We start from the raw sequence: 12,035 nt of genomic DNA, 5'->3' as shown, positions 1-12,035 counted from the left end.
CCTAAGCCAACTAATAGGAGGTGTAAAGCTAGACTAAACAGCATCAGACATGTTATTAACTCTAAAATTGCACGGTATAACTTCTAGCTAGTATTAGTGAATCTGCACCTCTTTGTATGCCCATATAACAATATACAACAATTGGAAAAGCTCACGCACCATGGATATGTTTCTCCTGGTCATTAGAATATAGTAATGGTGCACAGATAGCCAGTGGTGAACCCGGCCTGTCCATTGCGATGCTCATCTTTTGATCATCCGCCTCCGCAGCAGAGAGAGGGGGGGGGGGGTGCTAGTGGTAACACTACAATGAATACAATGTCGTGGTGATATTTTGTTCAGTAATACTTAAAGGAGACATCTTCCCACATTTCCCATATCTTCCCTTTGGACCGCCATGACCACTTCTTCCAGCTGTGACTTGACTCTGTAAAGTTTGCAACACAGACATCTTTGACTCCTCACTTCTTCATGCACCCAAACCATATATATATATATATATATATATATATATATATATATATATATATATATATATATATATATGCAGCATGTATTATTATATATATATATATATATATATATATATATATATACAGTTAGGGCCAGAAATATTTGGACAGTGACACAAGTTTTGTTATTTTAGCTGTTTACTAAAACATGTTCAGAAATACAATTATATATATATATATATATATATATATATATATATATATATATATATATATATATATATAATATGGGCTGAAAGTGCACACTCCCAGCTGCAATATGAGAGTTTCCACATCCAAATCGGAGAAAGGGTTTAGGAATCATAGCTCTGTAATGCATAGCCTCCTCTTTTTCAAGGGACCAAAAGTAATTGGACAATGGACTCTAAGGGCTGCAATTAACTCTGAAGGCGTCTGCCTCGTAAAACTGTAATCAATGAAGTAGTTAAAAGGTCTGGGGTTGATTCCAGGTGTGTGGTTTTGCATTTGGAAGTTGTTGCTGTGACCAGACAACATGCGGTCAAAGGAACTCTCAATTGAGGTGAAGCAGAACATCCTGAGACTGAAAAAAAAAGAAAAAATCCATCAGAGAGATAGCAGACATGCTTGGAGTAGCAAAATCAACAGTCGGGTACATTCTAAGAAAAAAGGAATTGACTGGTGAGCTTGGGAACTCAAAAAGGCCTGGGCGTCCACGGATGACAACAGTGGTGGATGATCGCCGCATACTTTCTTTGGTCAAGAAGAACCCATTCACAACATCAACTGAAGTCCAGAACACTCTCAGTGAAGTAGGTGTATCTGTCTCTAAGTCAACAGTAAAGAGAAGACTCCATGAAAGTAAATACAAAGGGTTCACATCTAGATGCAAACCATTCATCAATTCCAAAAATAGACAGGCCAGAGTTAAATTTGCTGAAAAACACCTCAAGAAGCCAGCTCAGTTCTGGAAAAGTATTCTATAGACAGATGAGACAAAGATCAACCTGTACCAGAATGATGGGAAGAAAAAAGTTTGGAGAAGAAAGGGAACGGCACATGATCCAAGGCACACCACATCCTCTGTAAAACATGGTGGAGGCAACGTGATGGCATGGGCATGCATGGCTTTCAATGGCACTGGGTCACTTGTGTTTATTGATGACATAACAGCAGACAAGAGTAGCCGGATGAATTCTGAAGTGTACCGGGATATACTTTCAGCCCAGATTCAGCCAAATGCTGCCAAGTTGATCGGACGGCGCTTCATAGTACAGATGGACAATGACCCCAAGCATACAGCCAAAGCTACCCAGGAGTTCATGAGTGCAAAAAAGTGGAACATTCTGCAACGGCCAAGTCAATCACCAGATCTTAACCCAATTGAGCATGCATTTCACTTGCTCAAATCCAGACTTAAGGCGGAAAGACCCACAAACAAGCAAGACCTGAAGGCTGCGGCTGTAAAGGCCTGGCAAAGCATTAAGAAGGAGGAAACCCAGTGTTTGGTGATGTCCATGGGTTCCAGACTTAAGGCAGTGATTGCCTCCAAAGGATTCGCAACAAAATATTGAAAATAAAAATATTTTGTTTGGGTTATGTTTATTTGTCCAATTACTTTTGAGCTCCTAAAATGTGGAGTGTTTGTAAAGAAATGTGTACAATTCCTACATTTTCTATCAGATATTTTTGTTCAACCCTTCAAATTAAACGTTACAATCTGCACTTGAATTCTGTTGTAGAGGTTTCATTTCAAAACCAATGTGGTGGCATGCAGAGCCCAACTCGCAAAAATTGTGTCACTGTCCAAATATTTCTGGCCCTAACTGTATATTCCACAGTGGCCCATGCAGCCTACATTATGTCCCCAGAGTGGCACAATAGACTGTGGAGCATAATAGAGGATGCAGGGGGCCACTGTGGGGCATAATAGCGGTTGCAGGGGCTACAGTGGACTCAACTATTATGTCCCATAGTTGCCCACTCAACTCTTATGCCCATAGTGCCCCACCTATAAACTGTTGTTATACTCGGGGGTCTGAACAGACCACCAAGCATAATAATTGGAGACCCAGGGGATGAGAGAAAACTTAATAAACAGTGTTACTCACCTCTCCGGGATCCAAATCCTGCCTGTTACTGCAAGCACAGGCTTCGGACCTGTATGGTACTGCTAGCACAGGCTTCGGGCCTGTATGGTAATATCCCAGTCCACGTGATGTCTCAGATATTACCATACAGACCCGAAGCCTGTTAGGATTAACATCGGATCCCGGAGAGGTGAGTAACACTGTTTATTATGTTCCCTCATCTCCCCTGGGGTTCCGATTATTATATTCAAGGATCTGAGTATAATAATAGCGGTAGTTGGGGTTTGTAGCCTGGGCCCGGGCCTACTCACAGCCGCCCCCCACATCCAACAGCAGAATGGGAAGCAGGGGCAGACATGAGCAGGCCTGGGAGGTAGTTAAATAGGATACTCCAGCAGGTAGCGGCCTATTAAGTATGTTACTTACCTACCTTGCTGCTACTCCTGCTGCCGCTGCCTCTTCGCTTCACCCGGCAATAAGACGTCTGACTCTGCCGACTTAATGATACCACCTCCACTGAGATGCAGTGGTCTAAACCAGTGCAGGAGAGGGCTGCTCGGTTTGTTTTTAGAACGGCCCTCTCCTGCACTAGTTTAGAAAAAAAAAGTAAAAAAAAAAATCAAGTTGTCGTGCCTGACACCCCATCCAAAACGACGCCTGAGGCTGCCACCTCACCTTGCCTCATTAGAGGTGTGGCCCTGAGTTTTGGGAAGGATCCCCAAGTGAACTTCCTGAACGGAAACCCATACATAGATGTGAACCAGGCCTTATACTTGTCAGTCCAAAGAGGTGAATCTTTTGTGATAGCTAGATGGGTGCAACAGGGTAAACTCCTACCATAGCATAAATACCAGATTCATTTTTTATATATACATCCAATATCTGCCACCCCCACTGGAAGCCTGGATAATTTATTTTTGTGTTGACCATTGCTACATTTTTATATAGTTTTTAATAATTATGCTTATATTTTGGCGTTCTACTGTTGGCAGTCTTATTGGCTTTCGATTTGGAATGTATGCAATGGATATTTACTGATGTATTTTGCAGAAGATTAAGATTAGCTCATTGGTATATTCAGGGCTCAAAATCCATCTCATATGTTGGTTTCTATACTAATGTAGTCGATATCAAAGAAGTGAATGGATTAATGTGAAATTTGTATATTGTTATGAATGCAAATTTGGTTGTCATTCATCAATAAAATGTCACAAAGAAAAACAAAATTAAATGGTGAAAGGGGCATTTTGTACTGATGTACAGAAATCTATCAGATGAATAATTGGTCCAAAATATACACAAAATCTTCTGACTTCTGCTAATATTGTGGACTGCCTTTTCATAAAGACTTGTGCAATAATTAATTTTCCATTGGAAACAAAGTAATCCCTCGCCTATAATTCATCTTCAGCCATCAGCAGCTGCCTTTTTCTGTAGTGCGCAAATGAAGACAAAGTTACCTTTTCTGCTAGGACTAATGGTTAAAATAGGATTTATGGAACCACCATAAAATGATACTGTAATTTCTATTGAAAGAGATAAATTATTGTGCCTATTCTATCCAGTTCACATGATCTTTTTCTCACCAATTTTGTCAGTACAAGTTCGGCATCACTTGAATAGCTTCCATTTTTATCAGTACAACATGATATAGTAGACATACCCCTTGATAATATTTCTTGTTTCTCCACTGCTGCTTGATGTTTGCTATTTCTAAGGTGAGGTTCCTGTATTCAATATCTTATTTTAGCACGCTGGATAACAATGTATTAGCCTTGTTTTCTTTGTGCAGAATCTTTGATGCTACATATAGCGTGTTATTCCTGTTTTCTGCTGATTTTGAGAACTTGTAACATGTTTATCAAAAAGGAGATATAAACCTCATCTGCTGTGTTAGGAGAAACATAAAAGGTGTAACAAAGATGTTTGGATTACAGACAAATCTTGGCAGCTTGAGACAAGCCAAGAGTTACATAACGTGTTTGTTGCTGTTACATCTATGGAGTCTTATATTCTCTGACTAATACATTAGGTTTGGTTTAGATTTAGATAGATTTCTCCAATATTGGCCATTTTTTGTTATGTTGGCTTTGCTGTACATTACTTAAGTAATCAAGCTAAGAGCTAAATGTGGCAAAATACTTTTTGGGTTTTTTTGTTTTGCATTAGGGATTTAAGAATAGTACTTTACTGATATATACTGTAAATCCATAAAAAAAAAAAATCAATTTTCTGTTTATCTGTCTTATAAAATGTAACAAGAATAGTGGAGTTCATGCTGTCAAAAATACTATAGCCCTGATGGAATCGTGACAGACCTATAACAAGACAATGGGGGCTGCCAGAATTTGTTAAAATGGATCTGGCATAGCTGCAATGACTCTATTATGAGCTGAGGCTGTAAACAAAGCAGGGACAGGGCTAAATGGAAGCTATAAATAGGCTTTGACAGATATTAAGACCTTGTGGTGATTAACCACTGTCTTTATATAGATTTTATCACTATATGTTCTTATATACACATTGTAGAAGATTTATGAAAACTGTCTGAAAGACACTGTATTTGTTGGCTGCAGCTTCCGTTTTTCAAGAACCCTATAAGAAATGAAAGCCTCCCCGTAATTGGTTTCTATGGGCAGCGTAGACAAGTTATGTTAACTTTTTTTTATAACTCTTAATAACCATAATCTTTATGAAGATCTTTGACCAAAATCTGAACAGTTATGGATCATCCAGTTACTATATACACATTAACAATCTTTGAAGCAGCTCACAGGACAGGTTACTAGTATGTGATCTATGGGGTCTGACACCTGGATCCTGGACAGGTTGGCTGTTCTGGCAGCATCAGAAGTTATAGCAGGGGATGGCAGAACACTGGTCCTGGGGAAGTGCTCCTATTACTTGAATTGGCACTTTTCATCCACTCCTATAGCTTTGCCTGGAGGCTACTAGAGCAGATGATGTATTTAGGGGCTGGGTGTCAAACCTGGTTCGCTCTAATAGAATGGTGGATGCCGGGGATGGTTTTAGCCGCTGGCACAGGTGCCGGGGCCTGCAGCATCGCCACACTCCCACCGCTGCAGAAAACCAGCGGCAGCAGCAGCTTGGCGATGCTACTTGAAAAATCACAAGTCCACAGGTGTCTTGCCGACACACAAGTTGGCAAGAAACCTGTGGACCTGTGATTTTTCAAGTAGCGTCGCCAAGTTCCTGCCACCTCTGGTTTCCTGCAGCGGCAGGAGCATAGCGATGCTGCGGGCCCCGGCACCTGTGCCAGCGGCTAAAACCCTCCCCGGCATCCACCATTCTATTAGAGTGAATGCCGGCTCTGTAAGCATAATGGCGCCACTCTGCTGCAGAGCAGTTGCCATAGCAACCGGGTCTCCGCTGTAACTCTTACAGCGGAGATGCCGTAGCTAATGCCTGCAACCTCTGATCGCAGGCATCAAAGACCCCCCCCCAAAAAAAAAAACAAAAAAAAAACAAACAAACATTGCTTGACTTGAGTATAAGCCGAGGTGGGGGGCTTTTTCATCACAAAAACTGTGCTGAAAAACTCGGCTTATACTCGAGTATATACGGTATATGGCAAGAGGCATAGTTTCCACTCTATAAACCTAATGCAATTATGCACTGAATGGTGTAAAAGAAAACATTACTTCTTTTGTTTACATTGCATATCCTAGTTCTACTGGTAAAATAGAAAAATAGTCTCTATTTTGCTAGTTAAGTGGACTTTCTGTGAAAAGCACCTGGTACAAAGCCGTGATGCGGTACCGCCGCAGTTTTTACAGCAGCGCTTTTTTTGCTGTGGCCCGCTATGTGATGCCATAGCATTTGTTTCTAAAATGCTGGCAAGTGATGTCACAGATTTGGCTGGAAGGAAGCAGTAGCCTGAATATATGATGTCATGATTACTGATATAATTTTCATAGCAATGTAGTATCTGTGCTGACTGACATTAAAAAGATCATCTTACAGCAAGTTAACTTCAAGGAGCATTTCATCATTCCTTCATACTGACATTAAAGTGCATTGTTTTTATATCTATAAATTATGTTTTATAAACTCATAACACCATTTATTTTCTGTTTATGAAATTAGCATATTCTAAGGAGATTATTTACACTTCAAATGCCACATTTAATTTACCTGGTATCATTGTGCCACTTAATGTATATTTGTAGCTCTTTAAAGTAATGAACAGTATATAAAAAAAAACTAAATAAAGCGTAAAATGTGTTAATTGAACTCATGTGCTAATTGTTAAAATTTCTACCAATACTGAGACTCCCAAATATTAAGCCATTCCCAGCATACACCATAAAAATATTGCAGATGTTGGGAGCTGCTCAGTTGCTTTGGTAGCCAGGAGTTTTCTGTAGGCTCCTAGGCCTATAGCAGTGTAACTATTGAGACCGGCCAGACACAGGCTTCAGTAGCTATACAGGGATTTTAGTAGAGTTGGTAATACTGCAATAGTTCAATCAATGTGATGACTGCAGGAGTTGTTTTCCCAGGTACAGTATATTGAATCAATAAGGCTGAAGAGTAATGGAAACACACACAGGTTGGGAGTGTCATGCAGATTCCAGAAGGTTTGTAAAAATGGGTGGGCATGTTAAAACATCATTTGACAGCACTCTTAATATAAGACAACAAACAAAACACAACCTCAACATGCACACGTCAGTAGGAAATGCGTGTGTCCTGAAATAAATATCTTCAAGTTTTCAGTTTTATGTTAGTATCATTGAACATTTAACGCACTAATATCAACGTTATACCCTTATGAAGTGTCAGGGTCTGGGGTTGCTAGGTGGGGTGGCAAAGACACACAAGTCCAGTTTCTTAAGTCCAAAACAAAGGTAGAGTTTTATTTTCACTCAAAAAAGGTAGTGCAGCAACAAAAGGAAACAATAAAAAAATAAATACCTGCCCGGCTAGGCTCTAACTAAACATAGAATAGGTTACCTCACCTAGAATAACAGAAATCCAAAAGCCAGGAGAATCATTCAGGACATAGCTCCAAAAATATGTCCTCTCTGTCAGCTCTCCAGCCAAACTCTGCCAAAGTGTTGCTGCTGGAGCTGGCTTCTTAAGCCTCCTTGACTAGGAGACTCTCTGCAGCTGAATCGCTGCTGGAACATCCCCAAAGTGTGGACTGGAGGGGGGTGGAATGACAGGTCCGACTACTAATCCTACCTGTCATTCCTAAAAATCCAGCCCAGTACTGAGCATTTACCAAAATGCTCAGCAGACGAAAGTTGTCTGCTGAGAACAAACATTCCTGGAGTTTTCTCATCTCACCCACCTGAGTAGTCTGGGTGAGATGTACACCCCCTCCATTACCTGACCAGCCATCGGCTTACAGAAGTTATACCCATTATCATTCCCCAATTTCATACCTCTATTGAAAGTGAAGCTGTCCCTAGCATAACTTTCTTCTAAACTATGTCCCCTTGTGACAGCTGCCCCTCCAGCCTCCTATGGTCCTATGATGTCCCTTGAGCTGTATCTCCACAGTAGATGCATATTTCATGCAAAACTGTCAGTGTAACCATGCGATCACTGGCAGGAGCATGGCTGACACACACAGCTGATTATTTTCTGTTAATGTTTTTTAATCTTGTCTCCCATAACAATGAGACAAAATGTGATCACTATAAGTATTGGTGTTACCAATATGGAGCTCTCCATGCGACTGTGTGGCTGACCGTCTCTGTCAATCTGTATCTGCTCAGAGCATCAGCAGAGAAGTGAAACAGTCTTCAGATACCATGGAAGCCATGCTATGAAAGGTGAGGCCTGGTAGTCATTTTTCCATCTCTTACTGCAGATGTTCTATTTGATTCAGTTTACGATAACACCTTAAATTATGTGTCTTTGTCCTATAACCATTCATGGACATTTTTTTTCTGTTTGACTATGCACATTATTATGAAAGAGGACACTGTCTTTAAAAATATATTGTTGCCATGAAAGGATTTCCCAAGAGTAATATATTGTTGCCATGCCAAGATTTCCCAGAGTAATATATTGCATCTATTTTTCCCATAGTGCATCCTGGCTCCATCTTTTCATTAGATAGCAATGAACATGAACAAATAAGAAAAAGAACCATCAGCGTATAAGGTATCCTTTAGCTCAGTGTCACAAAATAAGAAAATATGTGATAAATCCAGATCACAGGATAAATTAAAATGTACTTGTTTCATTTGACTCTTCAGGATAATATGGTATGCATGTATACATAAGGAGTAACATTATATTTGGCCATTACATGACTGTATGCTGTATCTGGAAATTGCATTCCATTCTGAACTAGTAGGTAGAGAGTAGCTGCTATACACTGGACATGGTTATAAAGCAGATTTCTCCTGTATATACACACACACACACACACACACACTATCTCTTTCTCACTCAGAAATAGCACCATACACGAGATATATAGAGAAGTATTGACCTATGCTGATGAGTGATAAGTGCTATTAAGCTCCAGTATAAGAATAAACTTTTTTCTTCTTTTGCCACTGCTCTCCTTCTCATTCTTTCCCTTGACAAAGGCTTCTATGGATACTTACCTGGCAGGGGAAATACCATGATCCCGAAGGTTGGTTTCCCAGGGTGAGGCTCATCCATTGCACTCCGAGTGTGCTGACCCCTGCGATTTCCCCAAATGCGGGAAACTTGACTGCATAATTTGTGGTAGTGGGGGACTGCGTTCGCGGTTTCCCCTGAAAAAAAAAAGGCTTCTATGGATAGATAGAGCAGGGATTTTCACAGTTAAAGTCGCTTCAGCAGAGGGAAGGGGAGCATAGAAACAACCTGATAACAGCAGAAAATAAAATTGCTTTCTGATAAAACATCTTCCAAAGTTTCATAGAATTATCTCTACTCTTCATTTATTCAAAGTTTGTTGAAACAGTAGTGCTTACTTAAGTCCAGATTTATTTCATTGTTAAAATCCAATCCAGAAAACATCCACAAAAACATGGAGATAAGTGGTCTAAACATTTCCTTCCCAGGGTATGTCCTTAGTCATAGTACTCATCCCATAAAAAACACCTCCTATTTACTGATGCAGCAAAATGTAACTGATACTTAAATAGGACCTTACGTGTTCTCAGACGTGTGTGGTATTACATACCGCTAGAAAGATGGCAGTACTCTGAATTTAGTGTACTGTCAGCTTTCCTGGTATACAACTCGGTGCTGGAGATACCAGTGCTGTTAGTTTCAGCACCGATATCTCTCCACTGTCCTAAACAAATGGCACCCATAGCTCCAGCACCGGAGCACACTGTTGGCTTTCTAGTTCTATATAATACTGCACATTTAAGAAGACATGAAAGGTCCTCTTTAATATATTAGCAGTACTATGGCACAGAACATTAACTCAGCTCTTTCAATAGCTTTTCAATGACAAGTTACCATACAGCCGCAAGTTCTCAGTGTCAGGTAGAGACACAATAACTGCCATTATGAAGATGCTCTTACCCAATTATTTACCTATCACAGTTCTTATGCGTATCCATTTTACTTGCTTCTAACACATCCATTTCAAGAAAGTACTGTTTACTTGCTGCCTAATATATCCCACTCCATGACAGGTGTCATTTTAACAAAAGAATCAATGTTATTCCCTTCACTTGTGGTTTTAGTGTTATGTCACAGTAGTGTAGGCAATCTAGTTACCGAATAAATGTACTGATCACAGAAAAACACCTTATGGCTAAAGTCCCACGTAGAGGGCTGCAGCGAAACAACACATTGCAGTTTTTCCCACAGTGCTTTTCATAGAAATCTCGCTGGACTTTCTGCTGCAGTTATACCTATAAGGAAACTGCCAGTGTTTCCGTAGGTACGGTGCGTATTCTACAACTGCAATGGATTTGGAAATCATAGTGTTTCCGCTGTGCATATTTTTCTGCAATAGGATTAGCCAGAATTGCATCCACTTTGCAGGAAATGTAAAACTGGCATTTACGCCACGTGCGACCCCGGCCAATGATTATATAACAGATGTGAACAGAGCCAGATAGCATCTGCATTTACTTTCTGTAATTGTAGACTTTTTCTCAAGTGCATTTAGCAATTACCTGTAACTACCCGTTAAGAAGTTAAAGGGGTATTCCCATGTCCCTTGCTCACCAGTCTTCGCTGCTGCAAAGACTTCTTTCTTCCTGGTTTTCGACGTCAATTGGTGGGCGGGGTTTCATATGCAAAGTCATACTGTCCGACTACCTCCAGTTTAGCTCCCCCTCCAAATTAGTGTGTAGCTCCGCCCACCACATAGCGTGATCCTATGGGACAACTTCAGGGCCTGTGATGTCATCAAAGGTCCTATAACACTTGGATTTAGCTTGTTCTATATAGAGTTGGCTAAATCCTAGTGAGCAGAGGGATCAGGTCCTTTAGCCCTCTAGGATTTAGACCGTTTTATATAAGAAAGCAGCACTCATTTCCCCCCTCCTTTATCTGAGAACAGGAAGCTAGGTCACATGTGTGGTGTAGACACAGGAACAGCTACAGACACAGGCTCGCTCCCGTGCACTTAGCCCCTCCTCCCTCCCCCTGAGAGCAGGCAGTTACATCACTTGACATTTGAGCAGATAATCTCAAGAGCCATAGAAATGCAATGTCAACAATGAAGGGAATAAATTAAGATTGTGGATAGAGATGAGCAAGTAGTACTCGATCGAGTAGGTATTCGATCGAATACTACGGTATTCGAAATACTCGTACTCAGTGAGTACCACTCGCTGTTCGAATGTAAAAGTTCGATGCAGAACCAGCATTGATTGGCCGAACACTATACAGTCGGCCAATCAATGCTGGTTCTTCTCCTACCTTTAGAAGTCTTCTCCGTGCAGCTTCCCTGCGGCGTCTTCCAGCTCTTCATTCACTCTGCCAGGCATCGGGCCTGGGCAGACCCGACTGCGCATGTGTAACGATGCTAGTTATCAGATTTGGAGTCCAAATGGTGGGGCAAATGGTACAGTACTTAAATAGTAATAAATGAAGGATAAGTACCTCAGAAGTAGAAGAAACCGTGGTCAGATGTTTGCCGGGATCGGTACACAGGAGGAGCAGATCAATTGTAGTCAGGCGTTAGCAAAGTTCGGTACACAGGAGCAGCAGATCAATCGTAGTCAGGCGTTAGCAAGGTTCAGTACACAGGAGCAGCAAGGTAGTGGTGAGGTTCAGGGCAACAGGAAGCAGATAGCCAGAATAATCAGGCACAGGATGGAGTAAGCTGTGAGTTTATATAGGACAGGCTAAACTGTGATTGGCCATAGAACAGGTGATCTTAATAACCCAATTACTCCAACAGAAAAGACCAGACAAGGTGAAGCACAGAACAAAACAGGATTCCAAATAGTACTATGGTTAAGGCCGCAGAACATAGCCAGGAAGTCATGGGTTCAAGACCCAGAGAATTCAGTTCGTGACATTACTCCCCCTT

General features: G+C 40.9%; 1 non-coding gene across 1 annotated transcript; it reads left to right on the top strand.

Moving 5' to 3' along the window:
* The first annotated feature begins 9,142 nt into the window (after positions 1–9,142).
* On the top strand, positions 9,143–9,306 carry LOC142196327 (U1 spliceosomal RNA). The gene has a single exon (XR_012715182.1). It is a non-coding gene; the product is annotated as a U1 spliceosomal RNA (small nuclear RNA).
* The last annotated feature ends 2,729 nt before the right edge of the window (positions 9,307–12,035 follow it).

Source organism: Leptodactylus fuscus, chromosome 2 (assembly GCF_031893055.1).
Source record: "Leptodactylus fuscus isolate aLepFus1 chromosome 2, aLepFus1.hap2, whole genome shotgun sequence".
Lineage (NCBI taxonomy): Eukaryota > Metazoa > Chordata > Amphibia > Anura > Leptodactylidae > Leptodactylus > Leptodactylus fuscus.
This window is presented reverse-complemented; position numbering and strand designations above follow the sequence as displayed.